Source organism: Polypterus senegalus, chromosome 3 (genome assembly GCF_016835505.1).
Source record: "Polypterus senegalus isolate Bchr_013 chromosome 3, ASM1683550v1, whole genome shotgun sequence".
In the NCBI taxonomy this organism is placed as follows: domain Eukaryota; kingdom Metazoa; phylum Chordata; class Cladistia; order Polypteriformes; family Polypteridae; genus Polypterus; species Polypterus senegalus.
The window spans coordinates 227,144,664-227,151,292 of record NC_053156.1 but is presented as its reverse complement, the minus strand read 5'-3'; the positions used below and the strand labels follow the sequence as shown (position 1 = coordinate 227,151,292).

The 6,629-nt window shown below is 34.6% G+C and overlaps 1 protein-coding gene across 4 annotated transcripts in view; it reads left to right on the top strand.

Annotated features, from left to right (window-relative positions):
- Positions 1-1,847: 1,847 nt before the first annotated feature.
- The window catches only part of LOC120525944 (ankyrin repeat and SAM domain-containing protein 1A-like), a 145,556-nt gene continuing 140,774 nt past the window's right edge, over positions 1,848-6,629 (top strand). For 2 of the 4 annotated variants that reach the window (XM_039748675.1, XM_039748673.1), the window contains exon 1: positions 1,848-1,913. The gene's annotated coding sequence lies outside the window, so the exon portion shown is untranslated. The remainder of the gene's footprint in view (positions 1,914-6,629) is intronic. The other 2 variants (XM_039748674.1, XM_039748676.1) reach the window with 2 other exon arrangements.

Genomic DNA, 6,629 nt, shown 5'->3' with positions numbered 1-6,629 from the left:
TTAATTGCATCAGTAAAGTTTTAGAGAATTGTAAGGAGGTTTTAATTTTTCAGCTTATTAGTTTATCGCTTGTCTATAAGACTAAGAACCGCAAAAATGCATGTTTCCTCTGAGCTGCTAGTACAGGGGCCCAAAACGCAAGCTAGTCACTGATAGATAAAAGCATTGTGATTGGTTGAAAATGAATGAGAATGTTCATTTGTAGAGATGAAGGGCCCCACTGCAGTCACCCAGAATAGAACAAGAAAACTGCTCTCCCGACCATCTTCTAAAATTTGAAGTTACATCAATGGTCATCTTATAATAAGAGGCTGCTTTTGTGTTTGTTGGCTGACACATTCCTCTTTCCAGCAATATTGAGATACACAACAAAAGGAAGAATTTACACTTTAGATGTAGGCAGAATTTAAACACTACATCTGTAATCAAGAATTGTTCAAAGTCAGTGTCCTGTCAATGAGGCTGTACATCAAATGAAGTGAAAAAAGTAGTTGATCTCTGATGGTTTAGTGCATACACTTGCACCATCTGTAAACTGTACAGAATTGTTGGTGCCCTGCTTTTATATGAAAAGACCCAGTGCTGGTGACTTAAGTGTTTTCGCCTCATAGAGAAGTGTCCTGCTGTCTGTAATGATGTTGAGAAATCAAAATGTGTTTTTTGGGATCTATGCACCGACTTATTAAAAAAAAAATAATGTTGGCATTTATTATTTCTTTGGCCTTTGTTGCATGCAAAACTGCAAACAGAAAAGTCAAATGAAGTATGCATAAACTTACATAATTGAAAATATATGTATGTATCAGCCCAATTTCACCTCCATTTGAAGTGCTTTAGATTGACCAACATCAGTGCTGGCATACACATTCTTAATGGGGGATAAAAAAAACCTGCTCAACTTACATTCAATGTGAAAATCAGTTTGCTTTAATTTTCCAATTACTGTAAACTTCATCAGGATAAATGGAGTGGGAATGCTTGAATGACTGGATAAAATGATCATTTTCCATCTGTTGAAGAATGTTTACATTTTATGTTGTTTTGTAATTAACATTCTAGACAAAAAATGATTGTGCTTGAGTGACACCTCCACAGACGAAGCATCTGAAGATTTTCTCCAGTTTGTGTAACTGGGATCATTAGTTTTGCAAGCACGCTTTTGCCATAAGCAGCGTTTTACAAAGCAGTGTAATATTTTCAGCAAGAAACCCCCTTGGCAACATTGTTTTCAATATCAGCACACTAAGGATTTCACAAGAGTGCTTCTTCAGTATTTTAACACAGGGACTTTGTCCATTCATAACTAATAATGCTTTTTTCAGATAAATAAGAATTTTTTTTTCTGTGGGCTTAAGCTATTAAATTCTTAGATTTATAAAGCTAGTTATAAAGATCCCCAAAATAGTCACCTATTTCATCGACAATATTGGACTTGTAGTTGCAGTGAGGTGACAATCGAAGAAGGGTGACAGAAAAGCACCTTGAAGTAAAATGTGAGACTGGGACTATTCATGCACATTAGTATGGCCAGTCCTTTGTCGTGGAGGGTCAGTGTGGGGATATGCTTTTGTTCCAACCAAGATCTTATTTAAAACAATTTCTTGTGATTATTAGACCATTCTATTCAAATCTGTGTTCTTTCTGCTGTATCCAAGGTATTTTAAATTTTCCATAAAAAATGTAAGTGTTTTTATGTAAAGAAAGGAATAGAGCCCCGTAGTCCATCAACTTTTTAAAATTATAATATCTAAAATCTTTTTATTATTGTTTTTTTTTTCCATATATTCATAATTAATTGTTTATACATTACTCTCTTCCTCCTAGAGCTCTGTAAGCACCAAAGAATTCAAAAGGTGTGGCCCCTTTGACCCCTATATAAACGCCAAGGTGTGTACCCCTCACCCTACTCAGCGGTAATTACCCCTTCTCTGCCTTTAAAAGCGCAATGCCCTGCCTGATTTTTCTGCCGTCTTACAGCTTTGTCTTGCTTTTATTGTCCCGGGAGTTTGTGGTGTCTTTTAAGAAAAAGAGTATGCTGGTGGAATACATGGTTGCTGTGATGGGGAGCTTACCTAAAGGTCACTGTTTAAATTTGTTCCGAGCAAGTAATATGATGCATGTCCATATTTTTACAAGAGTGTTAAAATCAGTGGTATTTTTTTGTAAATTTCCTTTGCTTGTCTGGTGTGGATTCTGCATATTCATCCCATGTGTGCTAACGTTTTCTTTGGATACTCTAGTGTTCCTCCCACATTCAAATGACATTTAGTTTAGGCTGAGTGGTGACCCCCCCAGTTACATTTGTATTACTGTGTACATTTTGTTCATCCCTGGTCCCTAAAGTGCAGTCCATGTTGCCAGGATAAGGTAACCCTGTACAGGAATAAATGGCATTTACAAAATTAATGAATGGATTTTTTGAGGACACAATGTTATACTATACTAATATCAACTATTAAATGTTTTATAATTTTACATGTTGGAGTTGATACAATTATAAATAATGAAATTAAGTTGAATTATCTGTTTTAGACCATACATGTACACAACAGCAGTGGAACTAGCAGCCCATATATTCCCCAAATGCTTCAGTGCTAAATCATAGACCAAACAAACCCCTCCTGAATATCCTTTGAAAACCAAACCTGCCATCTATATAATATTTTCTTCCTGTTTAAACTTATTCCCAGCAATATCTTATGTATGATGTCATGCTAGTTAAAATTAAAAGTACTGTTAGAAAGCAACATGCTATAAAACACACAATGGTACATGTTTGTTAATGAATATGTATAGCTCTCTAATTAAAAAGTTTATTATCTATAAAGTATACTTTGTGACAAAGCAAAAATAGTTGTGCCCAACAACAATTCTTCAACTTTTCAGAAAATGTGTAATTTAGAACAGGTGACTTGTGAGACGCAATGATTCTCATGGGGAAAGAATTAATTTATTGGTCAAGAGGGGGCCTTTTATATTTTAGGCATTTAAAACTATAATAACTTGTAATAAGTGGCTTTGCGTCATGGCATGGGATCATATGGATGTTAAATGTTATCTTGTGGCATGTGAAACTATTATTTTAAGGAGGGGACAATAGTTTAGTAGCTTACCGAAAAATAGTAGATTACCGAATGTCCCACATACGAATGCCCATTATGGTGGCCATTCCTGGTGTGGTAGGTACTTGTACAATGCATTGCACAACCACCTTCATAAATAATTGCTAGAGACTGGTTTCATTTGTCAGTGAATTGATCATCTGTGGTGTTTACTTTTAAATACAAATGTGATAAATTATATGTCTTTGGAATTTCTGACTGGCACCTTAGTTGCTCCTTATTGACCATTTCAATGCATTTGTTTCTCATCACCCTCATTCCAGCACAGTGCCAAAAGAGGACCAAGGTAGATTTTTGTGGTAAACCGTTCCTGGCTGCATATTGTGTCTTCAATAAAGTGTTGCATTTCTTGCTGCCTAGCAAACAATGCATTTCCATAAGTGCTTGTTGTCTGCTACAGCGACATTTTTACTATAAGAAATTGGTTGATGTCTCTACACAGTTACAGAATAGCTTGGTTAAACACTGACAGCACATTATGCCTTTGGATTGTGGTTCTATGCAACCATGTGTGCTTCATTATCTTCCTTCTTAATGATTATCCATTTTTAAATTTAACAGGAGGAATTGACATTTTATTTATCAATTTACTACTTGTGAATAGCCTCAACAAATCAGCTCACATTGAATCCCTTATTGTTTCACAGTCCAACTGCCTGCCTAGCAGCCTAGAGAACTGACCAATTGTGCTAAGTTGTAATGGTCGGCATACACTTCTTACATGACAGAATTGTCTAAGTTTGTTAATTTTTTTTTTTAATTTTCAGAAAAATTAAATCTAAGCAAGTGAAAAGTATTTATATCTTGACATTAAATCTTGTTTTCCTTATTGTAAGAATTATTGACTTATCAAAAAAACTTGTGTTTAGTATTTAGCATATTTTAAGAAATCTTGAAAAGTAGATTTTTGCTTACCCCAATGACCGATTTTTTTTTTTTTGCTAAATAAAAGGAAAAGAATTTCCATTTAAAGTTTTTTGTCTGTTTTTTGCATATGCACGTTTGCAGTGTGCATGTTTTTGTTCCAACCAGATTCACAATAATTAATAATTATCTCATTTAGTTAGGTGGTCTTTTTTTTCCTCTCTTTTCTTATTCTGCATTCAGAAAAGCACAGCAGTATTATTTTTACATTGTAAGACATTTAGAAATATGTGTATCTTTTGCTATAGCTTTAAATGCTTAACTCTTTTTTTTTCCCCTGTTATTTTTCCTTTATACTGTATAGTCTGTTCCTTCATTGTATCCTAATGGTGACAATTAAAAATAAGTAAAGTAGACACCCAGATGAGCAACACTAAATGATGAAGAGCTGCAACTGCTTCAGCATCAGACCCACTAATTAGTCAATAATGGAAAGGCAGAATAGAAATCGGCATTAACAAAAATAAAAAGTAAAAAAAAAAAAAAATTATCCACATACAACTGCTTAATTTTTATTAAAATATTTAAATGAATTAACACACTTACTTTTGTAATTTCTTCATTGACCCCAAAACACAGAAACTGGAGAATAACAGCTCCCTTAATTAGGGCAAGAGTCCAATTAAAAGCAGAAGTTGTTAGGAGCCAAAACTTGCAGCCCCAGTGGGTCCTCAAGACTGAGTTTGGGAACCTCTGATCTATAGTGTTTAAAACAGACACATTAACAGAATCTCCAAAAAGAAGGATAATTCCAATATTTATTGCCTCACCTCAAGATGTTCTCTAAAAAATCAGCATTTTCTCAGTTTTGACCCAAGACAAGTGGTACTGTAAATCGCTGTAGCATAATGACAAATGGCTTCAGCACCAGTAATATTTTTTTTTCACATTAGGAAAAGCAATTGACTGAAGTAGCTCAGAGCTCACTTTTTGTAGAGCCTTGCTTAATGTATAGCATTGCACTCTATTCACAGAAGACCGACTTTTATTGTGGAAGCACTATGGATAATAGTCTAGAAAGGAAGAGGCATAATGTATTGCTGTGGCTACTGTGCACTTCCAGCTGAAACAGTATTTTCCACTACTAATTTTGCTGTAATGAGATTGTTGTTGCAGCAAAACTATGATGCACCTGATTACAAGAAATATTTGGATTTTGATTTAATGTATACTATTATATAAAAATTTCAAGTTTTTTTTTTTAATAAAGTACTATATTTAGCAGTAATGCTTGCTAAAAATGTGATGTATAATTCACATGCAGCTGAATGGCTGTTAGGTTGATGATAAACTATTGTTAGGCTCTTTACATCTCTCTATTATAAAAAAAACGAGACGTGATTTTCTTAGAGAGACACTTTCACATCCCATGAGACGAGACTTTGTTTCAAGAGATTTAACCAGCCTGGGGCCGGAAATAAAAGACAAAGAGTAGATGACAAAGTAGAACGTCGTAAAGAATTCAAAATCGTTAGCTTGATATACATGCAGAGCAGGTTAGAGATAATGGAAGTATGAAAATTCGAAAGTCTCAAAAAAAGGATAGTAAAAATTGCATTAGCGCAAACAAACAGAAATTATTACTCGGTGAAATAATGGAACAGCGAAAAGAGATCGAATATATTGTTCGAATTTAAACTTTAAGTCGGAGACTTGTAGATCGTCTAATTCGTGTTGCCATCAGGGAAAAAAAAGTAGTGTTTCTTCCCAAAGAATAGGCGTTGTCACAATGTAATTCCAAACACGGAATCAAAATTTAATGTGATATTGACAAAAAGGTAAAAGCAAAAATAGATTGAATATATGGACATAGGTGATATGATTGATAGAAGTATGTACAGGGTGGTCCAGATCTAATTATGTTACTCTTAATGCAATGCAGGAAAACAATACAATTTTGGGTGATTGACGCTACCAGTATGGTCAAACATTTCGTTGATTTGGGAGATAGTTTTTCTATGCACTGCAGGTGGTCCAAATTCCTCCAACATCCTGCGTTGCATGTTGTTATAGCATAATGAAAATTGCATAATTAGATCTGGACCACCCTATAGATACTGTTTGGTTTTAAACTTTAAGTTGGAGATTTGTAGATAGTCTAATTCATGTTTCCATCAGGGAAAAGTAGTGTTTCTTCCCAATGAAGAGGCGTGTCCACGAGAAATAAAAAGATTTGTTGTTTGGTGAAAGTGAAATCCAGATATGCATGCGGCAGAGACACGAAGTGGCTGGTGTGTAGCGCAGGCTGGGGGGTTGATGAGCGAAGTGAGCAGGGGGCAAAGCCCCCTAGTGTTTAATAAATATTCATTATGTGTCATTTTGATGTGGCAGAGATTTTTTTATTTGAAAAAAGATAAGACAATGCTAAATAATTTAGATTGTCTATCATTTTTATAAGTTCTTACCTGCCGTCCAGTTCATTCACCGAAGCATTTAGCCAGTTGTTTAAAATCTAACATTACCTTAACTTCAAATTAAATCTCAAGCCCTGACTAATATAATCTGCAAGCTTAAGGACTGAGGTTTGGTGTTTTGGAAAATATACGCCATAATAATAGTAATCAGTTTGTATGGTACCACTAA